We start from the raw sequence: 14,023 nt of genomic DNA, 5'->3' as shown, positions 1-14,023 counted from the left end.
AAGAGAGAGAGATTTTGAGGGTTGGTTGTTGTGAAACAGGATGAGGTACAACCGATCCTCATCCCCTTTATTCCTTTAGCCTGCACGTTAGTATAGGGTTGTCCTTTATTCTCGACAGGATCGCCCTCTCGTCCGGCCGAAACATACCATGGTCGCGAGGGGGGAGGGGGAAGGGAATAGGATGCGAAATGAATTTTCGACCGAATTAGATGCGTTGTATGGGAGGTTGTGTTATCTGATATATCGAATTTCTATTTCTCGGACTTTGCAATCTATTTTTGAGACGTATTGAATTCTTAGATTAAAATTGAATTAAAGGGCCATCGACACATTAACGCGTCTAGAGTTATTTTTAAAATATAACCTACAATTTAGATTTGTTCACGTAAGAAATTAGATTAAGAAATATGTATATTGCGTTATTGTAATGTCGTCTGTTAAGTTTAAATAGATGGCGGTAACGCATGCAAAATGTACAGTGTATCATTTTTTAAAAATCCTTTGTCTCTCCCAGAATTACGCGACATTTCATTATTTACATTAATAAAAGGCATGTCGCCAGCAAAAATAGCTTTTTGTACAAAGAGAAATTACGGTCCGGAATGATGCGGCGCACAATGCTGTATAGAAGTCTTAAAAAATGTAATATGATATTGCAACATTATATTATAGTTCAAAGAGATGAGAGTGCAAAAATTTCAAGAGTTTAAATCCAAATAACATTATTTCTCGTCTTACTGCCGTGAAGTTAATTAATTAAGTCATTACCGAGGGACGCGTATTTCTCGTGCATTGACAAAACGCATAAATCCCATCCGCGATGACGGGCGTAATTATCTCGACCGGCTCATCGGGCGCGTCGGAATTTAAAAGAAAAAAGCGCGCGCGAGAAACGGATGAAGTTTCGTGCTCGCTATCGGAGGCACGCGTGTAGGCGAAGCACGTGCACGTTATCTTGCACACGCACGTATGAATATTCAAATCGGCGCGAGTGTTATATAATTCAACGCCAATTCGAGATAAGTCTCATAACCAATCGACCGTGCCTCGATTAATGCGTTCGCCCGGTATCGTTTAATTAAATACACGTGACGACGGACGTAGCGATTTTCACGGTCGTTTCTCTCGGCGTTCGCGCCGTCAGTCGGCGAGAAAATTCCCGGAAAACAAAATGGGAGGGATAGGAGCAGGACAAAATTTTCCAGTTCCCTTTTTTTTCTCTGTAATATTATTGCTATTTACCTCTCGCATCACGTGATTTCGAAAAAAGCAAGACTTTTTTCTCCCGAATCGACGTTAAATAAATATTCGATCAGAACTATTACGGCCGGTCCATTCTTTTTTATAGAAAACGATATATCTCACGGATATCGCGCAACGTTATTCGTGAATATTTTACTCTCGTATATTTCATGCTTGACGGAAATATCTAACGTATCTAAAGAAAAGACCGAAACGGCGAAGCGTACAGCAAATATTTCTCGTCGAGTTGCAGGAAGATATGCGCATGGATTTTGCGGACCGCATCCATCAAGGAATACTAAAGCCACGCGAATAATGCGAAAAAATGTATCAAAATACAGAGGAGGGAGGAGGGAATGTTGTTTAATTACTGCTATCCTTACTAATAAAAGACACCTCTGTATACCATTTAAAGGGTTTCAATAAATTATGCACGACGGCTGATTGCTACTTTAAATTATAAAAGGCCTTTGAACTGAAATGCCCCGAAGAGAATTTCTGTAGACTATTTTGAATCGAGTACAGAGAGAGAGAGAGAGAGAGAGAGAGAATAACGAGAGGATATTTCGAGAAAATTTACATAATTATTGTAATGTCTGTGCAAGTGATATTCTGCTAATGAAATCTGTCGTATGTTATAAATAATGATAAAATATTTTAACTCGACACATCGGACTTTCATAACATGGTTTAAACATACTCTTCATTTTTAATCACAATTATTAATTGAATATCTTAATGGAAATATGAGCTAATCCTCTTTTCTAAATTTCGCTAGATTTTACTTCAGAAAAGTTATTAAAAATTTGTGCTTATCCCAACATACATATAACGTTCCACGTACGTGTGCCAAGAGAGTTGTTTTTGCGTCTATGTATTATATTGTCTATATATTGTGAATAATTACGGGTTGCGCAGGCTTAATTTTCCGAAAGCCACCCTCGGCTATACAGACTCACGCAGTTACGAAGTTTACGGCATCAATTAATAGACAAGCCCGTTGCCGTCGGTTAATCGAAGTTCAGGAGACCTCCCGGCCCTGTCAATATCGGGACCGTGCAGTTCTTGCATCGCAGAGTATTCGATTGTCGCTTCCAATAAGATACGTCGCACGTGACCGAGTACATGTTACAAGAAAGATTCTTTGTTCTCCGTGACCGGCGCCGAGATTCAAGCGCGTCCCTGTAACGGACGGCCACTAAATCATCGGACGTCGCGTTAAGAGGGAGTTCGCGATCGTTACAACGGTGACGTTTCTTGTCCCGATACTCGGCGAGAACTTTTGGTCCGGCTTCGTCGCGGACCCTCTTCACCAACTCTCGTTCCACGAGAGCGTTTCTTACGGCGCGACGAACCGCAGAGCGAGCGAGCGAGCGAGCGGGCGGGCGAGGCAACTTTTCGCCGACTTTTGCCCGACGTCCCGAAGTACTCACGGAGTGGAAGAAGACGGCAATCTTCCAGCCCGGACAGTCAGGAGTATTTTTGCCTGGCGCTCGGATAAGATTCAAGTGGCGGTACGTGCGAAGTGACTTCGAAACTCGGCCGCCGCCTCGACTCCGGCGACGGCCGTGACGGTGACGGGCGAACTTCTTCCCCCCACCCCGGAGATCGCCGTCGTCGTCTTAATTTCACCGCGTTCGCGGCCGCCGGGTTTATCCGCCCGGCTTCGGACGTGTATCCGTGCGATCAGGACGCAGCCACGAACCGCTCGGGTTGGCAAATACCAGCCGGGTGTTTCGCCCTGATGTGTGCAGATAGCCGCGCTACGAATCCACGCGGATCTCGGCGCGGGTCGCCACTGCAACGGTGTATCGAGCGGTATTTGTTCTGCGGATACGCGCGGGCGACGACGTAGCGCGGTCGTATCCGCCGGGATAATTAATCATGCTACAGGAGCGCGTACATACATATATATGTATATATATATATATATATATATATATATATTATATAGTGTATATACACCGACTTCGACGGATGGTATACACGATGTAGTAGATGTGATTTCGAGTCGCGACCAAGTCTCCATGTCGCGAAGTTTTTACCGTTGAAAAATTGACGTCATTTTTTACACGGTCCAACGTGAATTTTCGCGTCCCGTGGAAATAAGCCGATGCGCCTTGATTTATGACGGTTCCTGTCGATGGGTAGGGTTTTAACATGTAATGTAATGTGCGGCTAATCCTGTTAGAGTATATCGAGTAAAATACTAGAGCGTCCATTGCATTATATGTGTCAGTGTTTTTAAATATATATTACTATATATTTGCTATATACTTAAATTATATAAAATATATATCATATTATTAGACAAAATGTACTGCGCACGAAATATCATTGTATGATATAATCTTTGACTCTTATCGTGATTAGCGATAATTTCTCGGCGCTGTAATCTTGCTTAATTACAAGTACACCGCGAGCGAAGCAGTTCATGGTAGCTGATGTAACAGAGGGAAATCCAGTTTAAATTCCCTCGCTGATATTCCGGCTATGTATCATGTACGTAAATCTCCCACGGCGAGACGCGTCCGAAAAGTTTCCGTCCTTCGCTGAATGTTTCAGATTTCTACTCGGTTAATCCTATGGAGCGCTTAGATAGAATCGGCATTGAGGTAGGTCGATACCAAGGGAGAAACTCATCAGTCTTGCCGGAACTTTTATAAAAGTTTTGATGGATTCACTTACGAAACTTCGCGATAGGAAATCTATTTTACATATTGCGATTGAATGCACAATGTCATGTGTGGCGCACGACGAATTCGCAAACGACTTGGATCATCCCCCTCCTCCGCGATTATAATTGTATCTCCGTGCATAATTTATCATTATTATTATTATCACTAGTTTATTACGATTTTACTGTTATATTAATTATGTATTGAAAGCCTAGACATATAAGCAGCATTCTCGCTGATTTATTAAGTTACTATTCTCTACCCCTTTTGTACACAACATCTCATATATCTTCTGCACTTAACTGAAGTTGTTATTAAAAAAGATATTATTATTATTATTGTATTGATTATATTATTATTTGTGCGTTCATTTGTACGTACTTATAATAGCATGTTGCATAAAAGAAAGTATACGATATTAATATTAATTGATGAAAAATTTAATAAACGAGTTTAATAAAACGAGTTTTCGTACGTTCACGGGCACTCATATTATATAACGTCCCTCCCAATTCGAATATAATAAAACAAAACCAGGTTATAATTATTCAACGATTGTTAACGACATTATGCAGTTTTATTCGCTTTTTGGTACTATACGGCCTTTTGATTAATATCGATTTTACACTGTGAATACATTGTGAATCAGCGGCATGATATTCTCTAGCCTAAGAACTTCTAAATGGAATCTCTCGTGAAACGTGATACACGTAAGTGCTCTCGTCGACCGGCGCGATCGATTCCGCGCTTCGTTGGCCAGCGGCGGAATAAGTATAAGTCTCTTAATGACTTTCACGCGCCGCCCCCTGTCCGATCGCGTTTCCCGTAAGACTTGCAGAAAAACGACTTGGAAAGCCGAGCGCCCCCGCCGTTCGCCGATATAATTCGCCGGGAGTTTCCGATACACCGCCGCGCGCACTCTCCCGGGCCGATTTTCCTCCTCCGAGGTTCTTCTCCTCATGCGCGGATCTCTCCTCCTCGCCGAAATTAACATCGGGAGCGAACGGAGTGTAACGGCATCCGTTTGTTCTCCAGTTCTCTACTTAACCGATCTTGAACGCGTCGATTAGTCTTCCGGGCGCTGCTTCCGGCGCTCTCCGTTTACTCCGGTTTTTCAGAATAATGGAACATCGAAGACGAAAAAGCGAAGCGAAGGGGGGATGGAAGAAGAATGGAATAAGGAATGAGAAACCCGAAGCAATTATTTTCTCTATTCCCCTATTTCCGTTGAAGAAAAAGCGAGAGAGAAAGAGAGAGAGAGAGAAACAGAGAATCGGGATGGACGAGGCGTAGATTCGATAAGGGAACGTCGTCACGTTCACGGTGGCAATGCCTCGCGATTTCTGACCCGTCTGTGTACTTACCGGAACGCTGGAAAAGTCGGATCGAAACGATTAAGGCCTCGCAACACCTCGTGCAACAGAATTCGAACGTCGTTTCCGGTCGTTCCCGACGGCGAGTTGGCCGTACTATCTGAGATCGTTTCGGACGGTGGCTGTGCGCTTTTCTTTATGTACCATTACGTCCCTACACTGTTATTGTCTTGGCACACGGGACGGCCAACCGTGAGCTTCATCAACTCGAAAGAGTCTTCCGGAGTCGCTTAACATTTCACCCGCGTTCCAAAACCGCGAAGCAAAAGCGACGAGGAGCGCTAACAATCTGAAAAAGTCTACGTATCCGGGACGCGTGTTTCCCTTTATGGTCGGTTTTGACCGCTTTTTAAAGTAAAAGCGTTGTTTAAGCGTTTTTTTTTGTACCGCGCGAAATAGCCGGTGTTTACAGTCGTATTTTTGAAACAGTGCACCGATGTTATTTTACAATGCGATGATACCCGATGTTTATGCTCGACTATTTTTGTGGATATCGCTCGTCGTAGAACTGCAATTTCGTACAGAACGTCACGGGAGACGTGCCTTTCTTTGGTTGGAAGTAAAAAAAAAAACCTAAAAATCGAAATGGAGCACAAATCATTTTTTAAACTCATAGATAATTAAATACCAATGATGGAATATCTTACACCAATTTGGCAAATAATTTTCCAGACGTGTAAATAATCTAAACAGTCTAGGTAAGCGCACTCCCCTCGATTTTGATGGATTTTTTATCTGCGGTTTGATCAAGGAAATATCTACCCTTCAATCACGTATGTTTTCAATCGAATTTCCGCGATAGAAAGATCGACACAAAAATTCACCCGGGCGATAGTGGTATAGTCGAGTCGAAAGGAAATGCGCAACTTCTGGATCGCGTTTATTCCATCGCGAGTCGATTCATCAAGCAGACAATCGGGCGAGTGGCGCGCAAAAAGCTAATATTCCGGAGTAACAAATGTACGTTGCAAAGAAATGATTCGAGGAAATAGCGGGAGGAAACTCCAAGTTGGATAAACTTTCGGAAGACTTATTACGATAAGGGTGCGCACCGTGAACCCGTGATTTTTCACTGCGCGCGCGCGGCAACACGTTTTCCATCACAACGTTCAATTCTGTAAAATCAACGGACGTTCGGTGCAAGCGTTCCCCGGCGACAATTAACTTCATCTGACCAGTTCGTCTCCGCGTCCCGTGACGGAGTTTCGCGTATTTACGTACACGTGTTTACACACGCAGGGTCCAACCACCGGACGATAGAAGCTAAAAACTCGATTGCGCTCTTGCTCGTATTTACTCATTACGTACGCACAGGTGCGCCGCCGATGGTTACCAATTTTGGTAATGGATCAATGCCTTCTGCGATCTTGCCGTACTTTTTATCGTCGCTGATGCATCGTAACAATTTAATACCATAAACAGCCATTGGAGATATTAATCACGGTAAGGTAATACAATACGATACAATGTTTTGTCTGCACATTGTTAAAATCGTCACGTTTTGCGATATTCAGTGGATTTAATAATAAATTTCCGATCAGAGTTTCTCGAAAAGTAACGGAGAATGGAGTTTGCTCGAGGGATTTTCACCGATACATCTTGCGTGGAAGAAAGCAGCTTGCATATCAAGGAAATACGAGTATCAGTATCGAGGAATAAATCTCGAATTCAAGCCGTCCAAATTGAAGTCCCGCGCAATCTTTCCTCCCTTACAGGAATGTCTGTTTACCGCGCGGTATACGGCGATAAAAAAAAAGAAATTTCCAAGGCGTAGCTTTCATTGAAAGTTACGCATCTTTCGGATTTAAGAACTTCAGCGGCACCGCAGAGCGCGCCGTAAAATTTATGCGCGCACTTTCCTCCAAGATCTATCTTGTCGTTCCGTTTGAACTCATCCGCATCGGAGATCTGAAAGTAACGCGTTGCGGGATATTCGCGTCGCGGAAGAAAGAAGCACCGTAATTTCGTTCCGAAGTAACGACGGGGATGTAAACGGCACGTCGCGGCCGTTACTGCACGGCGGCGATGTGTGCTTTACAAGGGTACGTATAGCAACCGCGCCACGCGCAGCTATATACGTTTCGGGGTTTTAATAAAGCTATTTTACGGGAAGACATCGTCGTGTCTCTCCTCTCTCTATTATTACAACGCCGGAAAGCGGCGCGCGGTGTAAAACGGAGTAAAATACCCGGAGTAGGTAAAGGATGCCTCGGGAGCGCCGCGATGTCGGCGTGCGCGATAACGATCCGCACTCATCCCCCGTCCTCGCCCTTCTCCCCCGCCGCTAAATCCGCGACATTGAAGTCGCATTTACGGCGGTAAGTGAGTAAGCAAGAATTTCGGTAGTTCTTTCGGTGTTCGAACGGAACTTACCCTCCCGTTAAGCGATCGGAGGAAAAGTTCCCGCGTCCGCGAGATCGACGGGATCCCGTTCCCGCTGAGGTGGATGCATCAGTCGCCGCTCCGACGGGGGCAGGGCGACGGGCGGCGTGCTTAGAAGTAAAATACTATTAAAAGTTCGCGGGGGAAAGGCGCGAGCGGGCAAATCCAGATCAATTACCTTTCGGGAGAACAATCCGGGCCGCGAGGGCGGGCACCGGGTCGGGGATACTGAAAACTTCGGCCCCCATGGGATGGATCTCCATTCGTAACTTTCGGGGCGAGCAAATCGAACGTATTCAGTGGCGTAAGGAGGATTTCCTGTAACTCGCAGATTACACAGGGCGCCCTGGGAGGAATTCGTTTGAAATTCGTGCCATTTTTAATATTTAAACTCGCAAGTGCTCGCGATCGAGTGGCCGTGACAGGAATTTTGGATCTCCCACCGCGTGTGTATAATCGACGCGTATATATATATATATATATGGTATATCCGCTCGACGGCGCTGTCGGACCAATTACTATTGCAGCACGCATTGCGAGACTGTTTAAAAATCCATAAGTCACGCGTCGCGACAAAATCGTGGAATGTTTTATACGATTCCGCTGCTTATAATCATTTGAATAACACGCCCCTCCGAATCGGTGAATATGCTTGCGTGAGCACCATGTATATATGCATGAAACGGAGGAAACCGCTATACGAGGGGAGAATCAAATCGAATACGGGCCGCATTGAGGATACCGGTTTCGGTTGAAGTGGAGTCTTATAATCCGCTTTAAAATTATTATTGCTCTAGTTTCACTTTACTGTTATCGCCGCGGTTAATTTTTATCCCGATCATTATGGCCCAACGTACCGTTCGCGCATATTTTACTGGCCGCGTTCATTAGAAGGCGAGGGAGAGAAACCCGGGGGGGGGGGGAGGGGGTATAATCTTGAGAATAATTATTTGCGTTGAAAACGCTCGCGCGGATTATGAGGGAGAAACGATAATCGTACTTAAATTTATCCCGATTTCGAGAGCCCCGGCTGAAACTGATTGCGATGCATTATCTCTTTATCGCGCGGCGCGCGCCAGATGCGACCCTCTTCCACCTCTTTGTCGGGGCTTTTAAAGATATTATTTCTTTAAAGGATCGTGCATGAGTTAGATTTTGCAGAAATATCACGTTTGTTGCTCCTTCTGAAATGTTATTTCTGCAAAAAGATATTTCTGCACTTGCGATCGGTTTTTATCTCTCGGCTCTCCGTAATTCCAACCGCTCATCGAGGGGAGAGAGTTGATTCAAGTAAATATAACTCCCGAGACTAACATGTTCCATCGGCACTTCTCTCCTGTCTTTTTTTTTCTTTTTTTTTTTTTTCCTTTCCATTCGACGTGCCGACCCACAGTTTCCAATAAACCGAGGATCCTAAGAACGCGCTTGTGGCCGAGTGAACTTACAGCGGATTTACACGAGTCGAGTGGTGCTGTATCGTGTATCGACTGGCTGTCGATCCGACATTACGTCTGTTGTTTTGCGCCGAACTCGATACTCTGCACTGGTTTACGTAACCGAGGAGAGAAGAATTGGTCACACTGTTGCTCCAATATTGGAAGTCGAACACCGGTGATATCGACACCAACGTTCTGCAGCGGAGACCGTGACGGATATCCCCCGCGGAACACACGAGTTCTTCCACACGCCTGGAAAATTTGCCAAGTTATTCGGCTCCTTCCCCCCCCTCTCCTTCTCTCGTCCTTCAAATAGATGAGAACACGCTGTCTTTCCGTCTCTTTTTTTTTCTCCCCGTTTCAATATATCGACGTCAGTGCGTCAAGACGAATAGCCCTTGTCGTCCGCTTCAAACTGTGATAAAGTCCAAACGCGAATCGTTCGTTGAAAACATTTTTATTCTTCATCTCGCGCCATTCACACCCTTGTCTCTTGCAAAGATATCCGCTCGCACGACAGTCTCTAAGCGCATACCAGATCGTGTACCGAGTACTATTACTACTCACACTGCAGCAAACCGAATTCTATATTCAATTCAGTTTGGGTAACAGTCTCTCATCTCTGTAAAGATAAAACCTCAAATTTTCGATTCTCTAGTTCCACATTTAATCGCCGGAACTATTTTTTGAAATATCAAAAACTGCCGAGGTTCGGATTTATAGGCGTTATACGGAATCTCATCTCAAAAGTGTAACACAAGCGAAGCGCGGAAAACGAAAAAGCGTGCTAATATTTACGAAATATGCCGAAATAATCCGCGCGGCCTTTAAATTCTATTAAAAGAATATCAAATTTTATAAGATTCGGTCTTTTAAGATCCGGTGATAAAACCGTATCACATTTCAAGATGAGATCTTGGTAGAATTGTGATCGTCTTGGTAGAAAAACGGGACTATAAATACGAGCCTAGAACTTTTTGGCCGAGCGCCAAGGTTCTATCAATTGTATCGGGATTCTAAAAATGTGTGCGCTAACTTCGCAGATGTGACCACCGCGCCGTTGAATAAAAATTTCGCATCCGTCCGCCTTCTCTACGCGACCTCTCCTCTATACCTCTTTCGCGACCGCTTTACTTAATCGTGACGAAGTGCCGCGGTGTAGGTAGACTGCTCGTTAATCAGACGGTGTGCACAAAGCAAATTCCTAAACGCGGTGCGCTTGGCGTGCATTAATCATAATGCAGTGGAAGCGGGCGCGCGAAGGGTCGCTCGCTGTATACGCTCGCACGCGCTTGAAACGTAATATTTTCTTTAAAGGCGATAAACAAAACTCACCCCCGTGAGTTTATTGTTGAACGCGCAACGACGTGCTGTCGCGCGTTCGTCGGAAATGGAGTTTCCATGACTCAACGATATCAGATAGTGTGAAGAGACGGCGAAGTGAGAGACGATGTCACATGCTATGCGAGGGTGTTACGCTGTCGCTTCGCGCAGACACGCGATGGAAACGCTTTACAAAATAGAGCTCTGCTGTACGTTACGTTCTATCTCAGGAGGAAGCAGGCAACCAGCTCGTTTGCCTTTATATCTGGGATTTCGATTATCGCGATTACAAAGTTCGGGATCGGGCAAGAGCGAATGGCGGGTCCGCGCGAACGTGGGGTATTACCCAGTTATGTATTGTCCTTTTCCGTGGCAAAAAAACCTACTCGCACAGCGGCTCTCGCCTCGCTCCATCCCTTTCCTTTACCGTTGAAGAAACAACGGTTCAAGAAGATAAATGCGCTCGTTTTCTGTAGCTCGACTTCGAGGAAGTCTTAATGCGAAGAGCCGCCATTTCTTTTAGAGTTTTTGCACCGATTTCTGGTTCCCCCGGTTGGTTACTCGGGAACCACCTTATCTTCAGCTCGCCCGTATTTTATGAAACCCTAAAGCATGATATAATATCTCGGCTTCTAAACGAGAACTGATAGGTATAGACCGAGCCGAGCGGGTTTTAGGTACCGGTTTGGGACCGTATTCAAGCCATTATTCTTTTTTTATTGCAGCATAAAATTTTTAAATCGTTCATAATCGCAATTTCATTAAAATTAAATATGGGATAGAAAATCGTTCTGTTTCATTACGCGATAATTAAATTACGCGAACATTGTTATGCCCTGCAATAATTGATAACCGAAAAATATTAATTCGATAATTATTAAAGAATACCTATGCAATGAAATATTTGCGAAAACGTTTCCCGATAACGGGTATCATTATTATTTTGCAAAATTATAAAATACACACAAAATTTATGTCTGCTTGCGCGCGCGTTATCCGCATTGAAATGTCAATATTGGCCGACAGAAATTGCGAGGTATGCCCCTCGTGAAATCGCCAGTACAGCGCGGAAAATTTATCGAATTACATTCTATACTTTCGGAACTGGGAATACCTTGTATTTCTTGTTCGACCGAAAGGGGACACACGGCGTCTTGCTACGATAAATGCTCTCGTTTACCAAAAGCTTTAACGTCGGGTCAAAGGTCTGGTACCCGTCGGAACTGTACGAAACTTTTCACCCTCCTTTATTCCCTTTATTTTTTTTTGCTGGAAACCACTGTCAAACACAAAGTTCCTCGATATACGGTAACTCGGCCAGCCCGCCGCGATACCAGCTATTGGCAGAAAATATGACGAGTTGGATATTTACGAACCGTCTGTGGCGTTGACAAGAAGACCCCGAAATAATCTTGTCTATTGGATTAAAGCGAATACACTTTATATAACACCGCGTGCGATCGATCGTATTTTCAATTTGAAATAAAATGACTTATCACATAAAAATTGTAATTATTATATTATGTATATATGTTAATATTTATTATAATTTTTAGTTGAGATCATTAGAGTTCTTTCAAAGCCATTATATATTAATGTTTGAAATAATAAAAACACAATTTTTTAGTTTTTAATATGTTTAGTATGTAATGTACCTATTTTCGATCAAGAGATGTGTTTTCCTTTTTCGCGTTTTACTGAATAAAAAACAAAATTTAATTCGTTCACCATGTGATGACGAGTTTTAGATCCGTTCTCCGCTACGTATCTCTGAATACAAAACGTATCATTCGAAAAAGCAAATTCGCATTGTTAATGGTCGAGTCGTTTTCCTCCTCATTCACTATCCACCCTGCTACTGTCACAGTGCATCTGATTCGAATGCATCTTCACTACTTTGTTCTCGCCTCTCTTGTTCGGTGCACACACGAGTCTTTGACGGTCGCAACGCGCAAATATGCGTCGAAACGCGCTTGGAAGAACGATTTAAATTCCACGAGTGCAACGTTTAACGGGCGTTACCAGTCACTCTTATCTCGCAAGCACACACTCTTCACTGCAACGCAACGATGACGATGGCGGTTATAAGCATGCATTAATATACCACCAATATTAGTCTTCTTCTTAACTTACCGATCAAACTATTAAGAAACGCGATTTTTTTTTACTCGATTTCAACTCGACACTATTACGTTTGAAAAAGTTCGCTTTTCCGTGACTTCACGTTAAAAAGAAAAAAAAATGGGATCTCTAAATTTCAATAGAACCAGATCTATACATACATATTTCTCGAACGCGTAACGAAGAATACACGTACATTCGGTCGCAATTGTTTGGACGTACGTTTCGTAACTTCCATTGCGGGGAGGGAAAAAAAAAAAGAAAACCGACGAGAGAATGATGTGCAATTTCGCTGGCGAAAGCGCGATGGGAGTAAAGGCACGTTAATTGGCGTTCATCTGGAAAAGGTTTACCAACGGTCGGAGTGTCTGCGAGCAAGGACGTGCGAAATGTCGGTGGGTCGGAGGGGAGAGCTAATTACCCCGCGGGAAAAATTCCTTGGCACATGCCGGCCAACGGCGAATCCCGAGGTGACGCGCGCGCGCTCGTACGTTGGTGTTTCCATAACTTTTCAACAGGGTGTTAATTGGATTCCTTTTTCTCTCCTTGACCTCGGTTCTCGTATCTCCTTCTTGCCCCCCTTCACCTTCCTCCGTCGTCGTGTGTATGCTCGCTTCGCCCCGATGGCCGCTTACTTTATTTCGAATTTATTACGTTGCTTAATTGCCGTTTTACGATTCTTTTGTTGGCGCGCTAAAAATGCCCGTCACGTCGAACGATAACCATGGTTCGGAAATAAGGCGTAATATTAAAACGTAGTTTGAAAAAAAGGAATAGTTTTAAAAATTGCTCTAATTAAAATTTTTTTTCCGGAGTTTACGATTTAACTTGGGGGGAGGCAGACAAGATGACATTTTACATCCATCCATTTTAATTAAATCTTTTTACATAAAAAGGTGGTAATTAAAATTTCGCTAAAACGTTCGAGAAGTCGAATATACGCGAATAAAAATAATAACGTTCCAATGATAATAATTTTAAATTGTGTATGCGTAAGCACCTTCTTGACCGAAATACATCATTCGAGAAGTTGGGGATTTATCGGGATTTATCGCATCGTTGGAAAAGCGACAAATAATTATCGCCCGCGCACTGGCTTGCAACCTGTTGGCTCGCGCGGCACTCGCCACATTTTCTCAAACATCAAATGGCTTTAATACCGGTAGAAGTCCTTTTCGGCGACCTCGGGCAATGAGTCTCAAGTTGATCCTTACAACTCTCGCGCCTTAAGCGCTCGCAATACCTTGCGATGGTTTTATAAGAGTGAAGTTGCGAAAGTACGGGCGACACGTAACTTTAAGACGGTACTTACACGAAGCCCGTAAAACTTTCGTGTCATTTTTAGCATAATCGCAATACACGTCGAGTAGCCGGTGGCTCGAGCGGCTAATTGGGTATTAATGAAAGAGGTAATTATGTACAGGGAGAGAAGCTCCGGCAAAGTTACAACTGACTCGGGTTACTTGGA

General features: G+C 43.8%; 1 protein-coding gene across 1 annotated transcript in view; it reads right to left on the bottom strand.

Moving 5' to 3' along the window:
• LOC105449278 (protein turtle) overlaps positions 1-14,023 on the bottom strand; it is a 195,533-nt gene that overhangs the window by 48,506 nt on the left and 133,004 nt on the right. The window lies entirely within an intron of this gene.

Source organism: Wasmannia auropunctata, unplaced genomic scaffold (assembly GCF_000956235.1).
Source record: "Wasmannia auropunctata unplaced genomic scaffold, wasmannia.A_1.0 LD336076.1, whole genome shotgun sequence".
NCBI classification, from domain to species: Eukaryota; Metazoa; Arthropoda; class Insecta; order Hymenoptera; family Formicidae; genus Wasmannia; species Wasmannia auropunctata.
Note: the sequence above shows the minus strand (reverse complement) of the source record. Positions and strands in the feature narration are given on the sequence as shown.